Source organism: Alligator sinensis, unplaced genomic scaffold, assembly GCF_000455745.1.
Source record: "Alligator sinensis unplaced genomic scaffold, ASM45574v1 scaffold71_1, whole genome shotgun sequence".
NCBI lineage: Eukaryota > Metazoa > Chordata > Crocodylia > Alligatoridae > Alligator > Alligator sinensis.
In genome coordinates, this window is record NW_005841834.1 from 2,119,704 (window position 1) to 2,132,203 (window position 12,500).

The 12,500-nt window shown below is 40.5% G+C and overlaps 1 protein-coding gene across 1 annotated transcript in view; it reads right to left on the bottom strand.

Annotated features, from left to right (window-relative positions):
• ZFHX4 (zinc finger homeobox 4) overlaps positions 1–12,500 on the bottom strand; it is a 181,547-nt gene that overhangs the window by 141,030 nt on the left and 28,017 nt on the right. The gene's annotated exons all lie outside the window — the stretch shown is intronic.

The window sequence follows — 12,500 nt, forward strand, 5'->3', positions numbered from 1 at the left end:
CACCATGGGAAGACTCATACAACTTAACAACAAATACATCTCTTGTCTCTGGTTGACTGCAAAGTGATTTACAAAAATAGGTTGGGATTATTAGGCCATTTTTAAAGATAGATCAGCTGAGACAGAAGAGAGATTGTCTAAGGTCCCACAGAACATCAAAAGAGGATTCAATGGACTCCAGGGGGGACAGATAACCTAAAATCTTCTGGATTCTTGTCCATCCTATCCATGAGACCACAACTGACTTTCACACCCATCTTTCCTTCCCTAGTCAGTCAAACACTTGTAGAATAGACAACTGACTAAAAAACCCAACTCACTCACTTCCCCAAAAAGAAAATAATTTTCCCCCAAATACTCATCTGTTTAGAGAAAATCATTACACAATATAGAAATATTTTCTAAATTGCTTAATCCTTTGAGTTCTGTGTTATGATCTAGATACAAACAACACAAAGTTACTTGTGAAGTCTGCTGAGCTGTAGAAACAGGACATGAATAATGGCCCAATTCGCCGTTGCCCACACCCCACTATGACTTATGTCAGGACAGTCCTAGGGGCCACAGGCTGTGAGGCTGGCATGCTGGGTACATGCCACACCGAATGACTCCCTGCACATAGGCATCCTCCCTCCCTCGCTGCACCATGCCAGTGCTCATGCACCACACTGCATGGTGCCACCCTCCACCCCCACAAGGCACTGTGCCAGGTGCCCAGTTCCCCCAATGCCCTTGGCCATGGACTCCCTCAGCCCCACAAGCCACTCTGCCTCCCTCAGAGGCAGTGGTAGGAAGCAGAAGCAGGAGGAGAAAGGAGAAGCCTTAAGATTATGGTGGCAGCAACAGGAGGGCAGCGAAGGGAACAGTGCCCAGACAAGTTAACCCTTTGGGCGCTGTCAACTGGACAGTCTTAACCTAGATTAATAACAAACTAACAAAAATGGCTGGTATACCAGGTGCAGAGCTCCCTCCGCAGGAGGATCCAGAGCAAGGGCAGTCCACAGTAGGCCAAGGGTAGATGAGAAAGGTACACAGTGTGGACAGGACAAACTAAAGCCAGCATCAGAATCGATCTGGGCTGGCCTGGGCTGGGGCACATAACTAGCACACTGGCAGTCCCTATATGTAGGTGATGTAAGTGGCCTTCTGTGTTATGTTGTTGGTGCCTGCCATGGTACCTTACTAAATATGACCTTATAGACCTATGGCTCTACCAGGTGGTGCTTTTGTGTCTGTGCAGTAATTATAGGTCACAAACTTTTTGAAATTATTTTAAAATGTGGGGGTTTTTTGTTGGGCAGGGGGAGGGGGTTGTGTGGTAGGTGGAGTCATGCATCTGAATGATCCAGTGCAGATATATTCCAAAAATGTTGCAATTCCCTCCTGGGTCAAAGGGTTGGAAACATACATGTGCAGGACAAATGAAGACATGCGGCTTTCACAAACCATTGCATTTTGGCATTTTGCTTTTTTCAGTCACAGCTTCAATTTTCCTCATTTCCAGTCATTCATTAGTTGTGCATGCATAAAGCACATAACTGCAAATGCCAGAGGGTACTTCTAAAATAGTAACAGCTAGACACTCAAAGTTGCCTCACTGCAGAAGCAGAGCAACCCCTTTCTTGTTCTTCCATCTCTAGCAAGCCTGAAGAACCAGAATACTGAGACCTTTCCTAGACCTAGTTTCTTTGTGTTAACAGGAGCAGCAACAAACTATATACTGCTGGTTCACAGAGCACTTTTTCATTAGCAACCTTGTACATATTGCCCATCTACTTACTAGCATTCACTGCATGTTTAAGTTACATGTATATCTACACAGCAGAAACTCTTGAAAGAATCCCTTTCCTCAATTTACCATTAAGAAATGTATATCTGGTGCCAGCAGAAATCCTTAATTCAAATATCATGAATACCCCATCATACCCATCCTACTTAGTATGAGACCTGGGCAAGCTGCAACTTTTCAACTTATGCAGAAAAAGGCCAAAAACCACATTCCTCCTTTATAAAATCACTTGGAGATCTGTGGGTAAAGAATACAAGGAGTCTTAGGAAAGATTTCGATTGATCTCAAAGAGCTCTAAAATGAGATGTCTAAATACAGAGTATTGCTGCAGATGCTTGGTATCTCCAGCTATCGTTAACATTTCAAAGTAGATTCAATTATAAGTCTGTGTTTCAAACATGATTATCACTTTCTGAAACAATCACTTTGGAACTATAATTGTCTGTGCCCAAAGGTTAATTTTTTCAGGGACAAAACATCCCCATACTCCAGTCAGAGCAGGGGGTGGGAGGATGTGGCAGTGTGTTCCTGTCTCTAGGACCAAGGAAGAGTACAGTTGGTACGTACTCCTCTGCCCTTTGAAAGGCTCACGTGGGACCACAAGGATTGCAACTAAAATAGAGGCTGCTGTAGAAAAAGAGACTTCTTAATACTTTCCCAAAACCCTGGGGACACCTGCACACAGGACAGTCACACTACAACACTTATCTGTTTACCTAGTCTCACAAGCCTGAATTGTGCTAACAACAAAACTTGACTATATTCAAGTACAAAAGTTTCAAAGAGAAAAGGGCACGTCTTAAATCAGAATAGATAAGCCAATACATTATAGGTGTGTCATTGGTTATGGATCCCACTAGAAATACATGGTTTACTGAACACTACATACATGGAGAGAATAAAATTGTTCACACTTTCCCACCTTATAAAAAAAAAACAACAGTTTTTTTCTCTGTATGTTGATTTTTGTTGTTGCTCTTGTCACAGGATGCCCCAGGCTTGGGAATTTGCTCACTTCATCATTCTAGAACTACCTCTGCTCCATTTTTGTCTCCTTCAATGCCCTCTGTCTCTAAAAGCTAAAGATTATCTTAATACCTTACCTCCCACAGGGAAGGGAGCACATGAAGCTTCCCCTGAGGCTACGTTAGATGATACTCTATGTATCAGTATTCTGTAGAATAGCAGGGCTGGTGCCATCCCTCTGGAGACCAAGTGGGTCATTTCCATGACATGCTTGTTCTTGGCAATCCACAAAAGGAAGGTCCCAGGGTTCTTACTGAATCTATGCTTTCTTTATATATCAGCTTGAAGACCTACCATTGCATGATTGGGTCATTCTGCACTATTTCAGCACATGAAGTGTGCTCTCCTAAGAGACTTTCTATCATAAGGCAGAAAAATTATAAATCTATGGCTTCAACACATTAGCATAAAACCTCAGGTCAGGTTTATGCACCTAATGTATGCTCTTTATCATGAAGTGTATTTTATTTAGGGACACGCACTAGGGACTTATATCCTATAAGATGCCCAACATCTTGTGCATGGAAAAGTGGTGTTGCTCAGCATTATGCAACATTAGACTCTTTGTTTCTCAGCCTTATAAGTTCCTAGAGCAGCACAGTTAGAACTATTTAGCTTCTGTGGATGAAAGTAAACATAAAAATGATGAGAATATTTATCTAAACAAATACAAGCACACAGTCAACATAGTGGGACATGCCCAGTCCTGCACAATCTAGAAATCTTAGGGATTAATTCAACTAGCCACAATGACAGCTCCACCATTAATCTCCATCCTAGAATTTAAATATGATGGGTAGACAAATAGACAGGACAGAAGAGGGCTTTTCAGGCTGAGGGAAATGTATTCCCAAACCATCAGCAAGTCTCCTTAACTCCAGATCAGAGGCAGTTAAGGATATAGTGCAGTGATTCTCAACTAAGGTGTTGGGGAACTCTGTGATGCCAGAAGATCCTCTAAAGGGTGTATCAAGAAGTGTGGGGAATTAAGCAGGTAAGGGCAAACTCAGGTTCCAGATGTGATAAGATAAGCAAATAAGAGTAGGCTCAGGCTCTCCCTGCCCAGGTGCTCCCCCACCCCTGCTGCCTGACCCCTCTACAAGGAGATAAGCACTGTATGAATAAAGTAGTTTCTGAAATGAAGCACTGCCCAATTCACAAATGTTATGGAGGGGTGCCTTGAGTCAAATGAGGAGTGCCTTGAATCTAAAACGTTTGAGAACTACTGATACAGTATTTATAAGCGGTACATCAGAATCATAGGTGGCAGAAGGTTGGGGCTAATGGGGCTCAGCCCCCGCAAATGCAGGGGGTAGCAGGTATGGCTGGAAGGCAACCTGGCTGCAGGCTTCTACAGCAGGGGGCAGGGGAACGCACACTCAGATACTGTGTGCAACCAGGACTGCAACCAGCCCATCAGGCAGGTAACTTTCTTTCTTTACCTGGGCTTGGCGGGCGGGGGGCAGATTGAGACCCTCCCACAGTGCAGGACGCAGTGGGGTGGGGGCAAGGGCAAATCATTCATACCTGATCCTGCTCCACTCCCTGCTACGCTGTGGGGTTGTCCCATGACCCAATGTGGCCGGGGCCTCATTCACGGGGAACGGAGCCTTGGCTGGGCAAGTCATGGGACAATCGGAGTCCAGTGGCTCCTCCATAGGTGCGGCACAGCAACAGGGAGCCAAGGGGGAGGGCACGTGCCCCACCAGTCTTTGCATGGGGCAAAGATGGGCTGCAGCTGAGAGCTGGGCGCTGCCTGCTCCCTGCGTCCACTCCTCGCTACCATTGCTTCGAAAGCAGCACAGCGCAGCACCATGTGAGTACTGCTTCTGCAGCGAGCCACATGGCATTGCGCTGCACCGCTTTCAAAGCAGAGGCAGCAAGGCACAGAGGCTGGGAGCAGGCAGAGCCCAACTCACAGCTGCAGCCCATCTCTGTCCTGTGCAAAGATTGTCCCGTGTACATGCCCCCCTCCTTGGCTTCCCGGCATTGCACTGCACCTCTGGAGAAGCTGCTGGGCTCTCATTTTCCCATGACCTGGCATGGCTGGGCCGGGTCATGGGGCAATCAGAGCCCAGTAGCTCATCCAGGGTCGTGGCATGGGAGAGCCAAGGGAGGGGGGAGGGACATGTCCCCCTCCCCCACGGTGCATGCAGCAGCAGGAGCCACCCACCCATGCCCCTGGAGGAGCTGCTGGGCTCTGTGTGCCCCATGACCCAGCCCATCCTGAGCACAGCCCGAGCCCCAGCCCTACTCTCCCCTATGGCCCTTCTCCTGCAGATTTTCCTGTGGGGGTGGGGGGCATGTGTGCATGCACGTCTGCAGTCAGCCCCTCCGAAACGTTTTTGTCACTCTGCGTATGATCAGAACACACCTTCTCTGGTACTCCGTAATGGGCTCATCTACATGTACAATTCATGTGGCTAAATAAATTCCAGTGCAGTTTGCAGCAGAGTTTCCTGTACCCAGGCACAGCATTTACACATGTACCCAGGACTGCAGTACGTTGAGCTGGGGTGGCACAGCACCAACTAGCAGGGGAGTTGGGGGGTGTTGTTGGGGGTGGGGGGAAATCAGCCTGCCAGCCTGGAGCTGCTCTACCATGGCTCAACATGCTGTAAAGGGGCAGGCTGGGGCAGGAGGGTGCTACAGTGTGGGGCTAGTCAGCAGGCAGCCTCTGCACTGAAGCACTCTCATGTCCCAGCCAGGCCTGGTCACTGTCAACATATGTTGACATATGTTGGAGGTGATACTTCCCCTCTATCGGGCGCTGGTCAGACCGCAGTTGGAGTACGGCGTGCAATTCTGGGCGCCACACTTCAAGAGGGATGTGGATAACCTGGAGAGGGTCCAGAGAAGGGCCACTCGTATGGTTAAGGGCCTGCAGACCAAGCCCTATGAGGAGAGACTAGAGAAACTGGACCTTTTCAACCTCCGCAAGAGAAGGTTGAGAGGCGACCTTGTGGCTGCCTATAAGTTCATCACGGGGGCACAGAAGGGAATTGGTGAGTTTTTATTCAACAAGGCGCCCCCGGGGGTTACAAGAAATAATGGCCACAAGCTAGCAGAGAGCAGATTTAGATTGGACATTAGGAAGAACTTCTTCACAGTTAGAGTGGCCAAGGTCTGGAACGGACTCCCAAGGGAGGTGGTGCTCTCCCCTACCCTGGGGGTCTTCAAGAGGAGGTTAGATAAGCATCTAGCTGGGGTCATCTAGACCTTTCCTGCCTATGCAGGGGGTCAGACTCGATGATCTATTGAGGTCCCTTTCGAGCCTAACATCTATGAATCTATGTATCGCAGCTGACTAAATAATTCCACCATAAGAAAGTACTTGTGTCAGGTACTACTATCCTAAGGCAGAATTAATTAGTTTATTCTGACCTAATAGCACCACATGTGTAGACAGTTACACTTTACTGTGGAGCTAATTACTCTGCACGTTTAGATACTCCCAATTTTTCAGAGCTAACTGTTAAAATATGTGGGAAGGGGGTCTCTAAGGTTTGGTAAACAGCATTTACTAAATGTTACGAAAAACAACTCCATTGCATAGGAGATAATATCAAACTAAAGCAAAACTGCATAAGATAACAAAAAGCCTGTGGTGCAAGGCTGGTTGTGAGCAGTTGATTAAGTCCACAATTCTTATGAATTTACATTCCTCCCTACTTTGGATCTAAGTCAGAAATAACTACATACTTCTCCTAAGGTAGTGGTGAAATAGCTCCAAGAACACAGGATGGCTTCTATTTAGCCATTATGTATGTCTAGCATATGAAGTAAACAGGATTGAGCTCATCCCCTTAACACCAGTTTTTCCATCCCTTAACATACTCACTTTTCTTGCTCTGCATGAGGGTAAACAACTAGTGCTTCACTGGGAAACCTCTTTCATACTGGAAGTGGTATCTGCACAGCCTAGTATAGGATCTTTTCACATAGCAGGGTTGTATATCCTGATGCAGGATTAGGTTTCAATTGGGTTTCACATCACTGTTTTACTGGAAACACATAGTATGATACTCTAGGCACCCATTTAAATGTATTTTCTGCTTTGCTGATGTACCAAAAGCTGAACATAATATTGACACGTCTTTTAGAAGCTATTAGGTCATGTCTAAAAATCAGGTGATATATGTATGCATACTATAAAAATAAAAATACATATGGAGCTGAAAACAACAGGTTGATATTCATGACAATTTCTCAATTACTTTTTTAATGTAAAGAAGAGAGTGATTTGAAATTGCTATTTAGCTAGCCACCAACTTGTGTTTTTTAATCAATGTACTTATCTATTATGCATAAGTACATAGAGTAGATGCATACATATATTAGTCTAATACACAAAGTATTATTTCAACATTTGTTTTATCTTTGTACATAAGCACAATAGCATAATTTGAATTACAATAACTTAAACTAGCAATGGGAATTAAATTTCACAGAGCACTTCAACCCTCATATGAACATATATGTGAAACAAATATAAAAAGTGAAATGTTTTCTATAGTAAGGTTTATGTTTAGCAACAGAAAAGAATAACTTTTGTTTATTTCTAAAAAGAGCTTTCTTCATCTAAACAATTGGCAAAATAAGATTAAGCTAAACATGTTTTGGCTCCTCAGTTGTACAGACATATTCCAATTTCCTCTTTCACAATGATTTTTATGCAAATAAGCGCCGCACAATCTCCAGACCTCTTTTACCATCATACTGGGACAATGACTGTTCAATAATTGGAATGGCACATATCTGGGATATTTGATTTTAAATTACAAAGTTGGTGCAGGACTATTGAAATGAAAATAACGTGACTGTGTTAATACCAAAATTGAGCAAGGTATCATCAGTTCATGACCAACAGAAAAAAGCAAACAAAGTGACTGGGGCTATTGGTTCATTTTGATGTTTCCTCCACATAATTTCATACCTCCAGTTTTTAATTCCTAACAATGATGCTTTCATCCATAACAAGGATAATGAGAAAACCCAAGCAATATTCCTTAGGGAACCGTTACACTAAAAGTTACCTAAGGACTAAACCCCACTTATGCCTCCTTGCACGGGATAAATGCATTCAATATCCCTGGCCAATTTAAAATCCAAATATGCAAACAGCATTATGGAATCCAGACAGACTATTCTGCTTCACTGATGACAGATGCAGAAGAAAGCTAGTATAATTAAGCTTTTGACTTTGAACCAGACGAGAAGTGGACACCTTGCTTTTAAATAGCATAGGAGTACAACCCCAGCTGAAGAGCAGGTGCTGCATGGTATATGCATTTCCTGCAGAGGATACTAGCTAGCAAGACCAAGCAGCTGACCGTGAAAATTCTTGGCCCTAAGTGACCCAAGAATAGACTATAAATCCATCCTATAAAATATAGTAAAAGCCCCATTTGTTCTTCTATCCTTTCAATATGTGATGTTATACATTTGTGATTATCTCATTTTATTGTGCTCTTTAGAAATCTGTTTATCATCATTTGTGGACAAAACAAAGACTCATTGTAAACTCTTTTTTAACTAAGTTGGAAAGTCAATATAAAATAAAGGGTACCACTTTTAAGACTGTTATACACGGACCATGACTGCGTGTGTAATATTTAAAGATGCATTGCAAGAAGGGATATAGAGCTCTAGCAAATTACAGAGCTAAGTATGACAGTTCTGCATTAAAAGTCTAAGAAATTTCTTTTGAATTGCATATTTAACAATTAGACAGAACAAAATTTTCAACTTGTATTGATTATCTTAATTAAAATTATGGGAGGCCAATTGGGGCGAAAGGAGCTTTAATGATTTCCAACAGCCCTAAGAATCTGGCCCTTTGCTTATTAGGGGAATCTCCATCATGTAATTTTTACCCTTTGTAAGCAACTTACTTTCACTATTGTGTATGGCATCTATAGTTAAATAATAAGACTAAAATATTATCCTTTATTCAATATTATGAGAATGAAAATGAAAATGATGCAAATCTGCCAATAGACAGGGCTTAAAGGCACAATTAGCTTGCTCTACCTGGTATACAATTTTCTAAGTGCTGTTGCATTCCACCTTAGGCAATGAAGAGAAGCTTTTTTCAAGGACAGTTCTGACTTAAATTCCTTTTTATGGATTCAAAGTAAAACATTATGGTGAAAAATGAATACAGCTTTGTTTGTTTCCTCAGTCATCGTTAGCAATAGACATAAAGGTATTCTGTTTTTGAGCCCATATGGAAAGATCATCAACACTTTTTGCTTTTGGGTTTCTTGCCAAAATACCACATCCCACATGCCTTTTACCTTAAAACATAAAAGAAAAGGTGTTGTTCTGGTCAAATAAAGAAATAATTTTTACCAGCATACGTTTAATGTTAAAGCTGCCTAAATCCTGCCAAAGACATTAAAACACCATCTGTAAAACAGATTTTCATTAAATTGATCAGTTTAAAGTTAAGCAGCTAGGCAGATGATGCTTTGAGCTAACCTTTCACCTTTAACCTTCTTCAACTAGAATTAGGTCATTCTCCTTTTGGGTAATATCTTTGCCTTTTCAGAACACAAGAAGCAAAGTGGTCAATTCAAACTGAACTGACAATCATAGCATTAATAGTGTTATGAATCAATATTTTGTCAATAAAGAGAAAAGCAAAGTAGTTCTCACAGCTGAGTATTTGTCTACCAAATACTGCTTGTCAGGTTTCCTTAAACAAGTGGTTATGGAAAATGGTATGATGTAAATACCCCATAAAATTCATTTTCCATTAAAGCTGTTAACTAGTAACTAAATAACACAAATTGGGGCATCTCATTTTGCTATTATTCTGTGTTTACAAAATTGTCTGGCTAGCACTAGACCATGTTTGTTAAGTATTCGGTTAACGAACTTTTTCATCAACCACAATGTTTGTATACACAAAATGCGACCACCTTAACTGCTTGCATATTAAAATTATTTGAAAACTACTTTACGAATACAGAGTAAGCACATCACAAGGTATTTTGCTAAGCTACAAAATGTCTTCCCTAGAGAAGTTAAAATTATCTATCTTTTATAGCAACAAAGATCACTGTCCTGTCTCCGCTTTGTAAGTCTGCAGAAGACTCACTCTGCCTCCTGGAGAATGGAAATGTACTTTGTTGCTATAGAGTCTTTTTCTATTTGCTTGTACAGTGATTGAATGCTTCTTGCTGGATACTGCAAAGGATTCACAACTCTTCTGTGGTTTAATTTTCTAATACCAAACTTCAGCATTCCAAATGCAAGTCTTTTAGAACTTCATTTAGCCCAAGCTGAGTTCACTCAGGGTAAGACTCTCTTTGTTCTGGTTCCTAGCAGTCACATTACGATCACCACTTGAATATTGTAATACTGGAATGAGTGAGTTTTGGGTTTTTTTATAACTTAGAAAACAGCTAAGGTTTTAACTTTGCCATGTTTTGAATCTAATTTTAAAAGTGACATTTTGATACTGCCTAAAATTATACAGCTTCTCAAAGAGAAGCTCTGATGTTCATGGTAGCTTTAAAAGCTATGTTTAGAAAAAGACATCCTTTTATTCCATCAACGGTTAAGCATAGAAAGAAAATCAAGCTGTTATGGCAACATTTATAAAAAGAAAATTCATGAACAATAACATTTAAATAAATATAAATGACAAAAGAAAAAAATCTTTGAGGTGCTTGACAAAACAAAGGAGCAAAGTCACAGTGTCTCCTTCTGTGCTCTCATATGGTTTTAGTATTAAATTTTATTACTAAACCATATTCACAGCATCTTAATTTAAAAGAGTTAGAGGAGCTGCTTGAATATAAACACAATTCATGAATATTCTATATCACTCCCAAGGCATATATCTATTATTCATACAAATTAATGTTTTTTCCTAGGTACTCTAAAAGTTTATCTAATGTATCAAGAGAAAAAAGTTTACAACTGAATTGGTGTCAACTACTTCACCAAGACCTGACAAAACTATCAAGTCTGCCAGCAGGTAACTTTATAGACTTTTAAAATCTTGTAAAAATCCTACCTAAAGGCCTGATTATTGACCCTCAACTCACACCAAAGTCACTTTGGGAATGTGCAGGGGCTGTAGAATCAAGACCACTATGTTCTGCTTTAAACCATGAGAAGTCAGAATGTTTTGATCTTACAAGACTATTTTTGCTATTGATAATATCAAATATAAAAAACTACTTGAACTATTGCTAATTCATTTTATATTATATATATATAAAAAAAAAAATCAGCTGAGAGTCTTACTTACTCACATGAGTCTAGGCCTTAAAGAAATACATCAAATAAATGCATAGGCGATACCACCTATGACCATTTTGTAGCCCCTCTACATTGAAGTGTGTTTGACCCTAAAGCATTCGGGCCTAGTCTACTTTAGACAGTCCCTCTCAGTGTACTATACTACATCATTAAAGTTCAGCTGAACTATAGTAAAACAAAAGTTGAAAAATGAGTGGACATATGGCAGGGCATTTTCATTAAGAAGTACTGGAATCTGAATATCACTCCCTTTTTTGTTCTTGAGACCCTAAAAGATATGCTCTAAAACCAAATTCACTGGGCCAGGATTTTTCTTGGGGAGGCAGGTTTAGAGGGAGAAGGAAGAAAGTGTTAGTTTGAAAGGGTAGATAATTTGGGGCTTTCAATCCCGTTTACTTCATGCAAATCTGCAGACGAACCCGGGGACTGAAAAACAACAGTTGAAGCATTTAACCCCCATTTTCAAAAGTGACTCAGGAATTTTGATATTTTTGAAAATGGGAATTAACAACTCCCTAAAAAATTTCCCTGTAACTATGGATAAATTAATTTACAATTAATTAAATAGGTAAGAACAGTCACAGTTATGGAAGAAAGTTGTGGATCTAAAACTCTATTATTACCAAAAATGTGCTGTCTTAATTTTTGTCTAGCAAAATCCCTAAGCATTGTAGTTATCATATAATTAATCTCAAATCTAAATTTTGACCTGCATAATTCAAGCCAACATTTGAATTAGGTAGGCCAATCTCTCTTACTTCTTGCCCAAATTAAAGAACTGCTAAGGTTTTTATCCATGCTTTGTCCATGTATACATTTTCAATATGATTAGAAAAACAGCATAGGTATTACAATCAGCAGCTGACTCCTGATAGTTTAGTTATCAAAAAATTCTAGTATAAATCAATAGGTAACACTTGCAAAATGGATTTTCTAATCATATTTAGAGCTTGTTAGAGTGACTAATGGTTTGCAATATTTTCTGAATTTTAATATCCTCTAGACAAAAGAAGTTTCTAATAAGTTACAAAGTTATTCATCTTGGAAATGAATGTGTTATATTTTGTACATGAACCAAGACAATCAAGCCAATCCAGTAAACACACTGCAGAAAATAAGTTACCCAGTAATTAGGGTTTGGAAAAAGTCATGACAAGCTGTGTAATAAATGGTGTTCACCACTCCCACACATTCATTACATCTGCATAGTTTTTTCCAGTAAAGATAAAAATATATTTGCCATTCTACTAACATATGTATCTACACCACACCCTTTCATGTTTGTGAAAAATCATTACTGGTTTGAAAAAGAAGGGCAGACAAAAGGATAACACTGTTTGTTTTTTAATACTCTTGGTAATAATGCGATGTGTGCATGTGTTTACAGTAAATACTGGTATAAAATAGT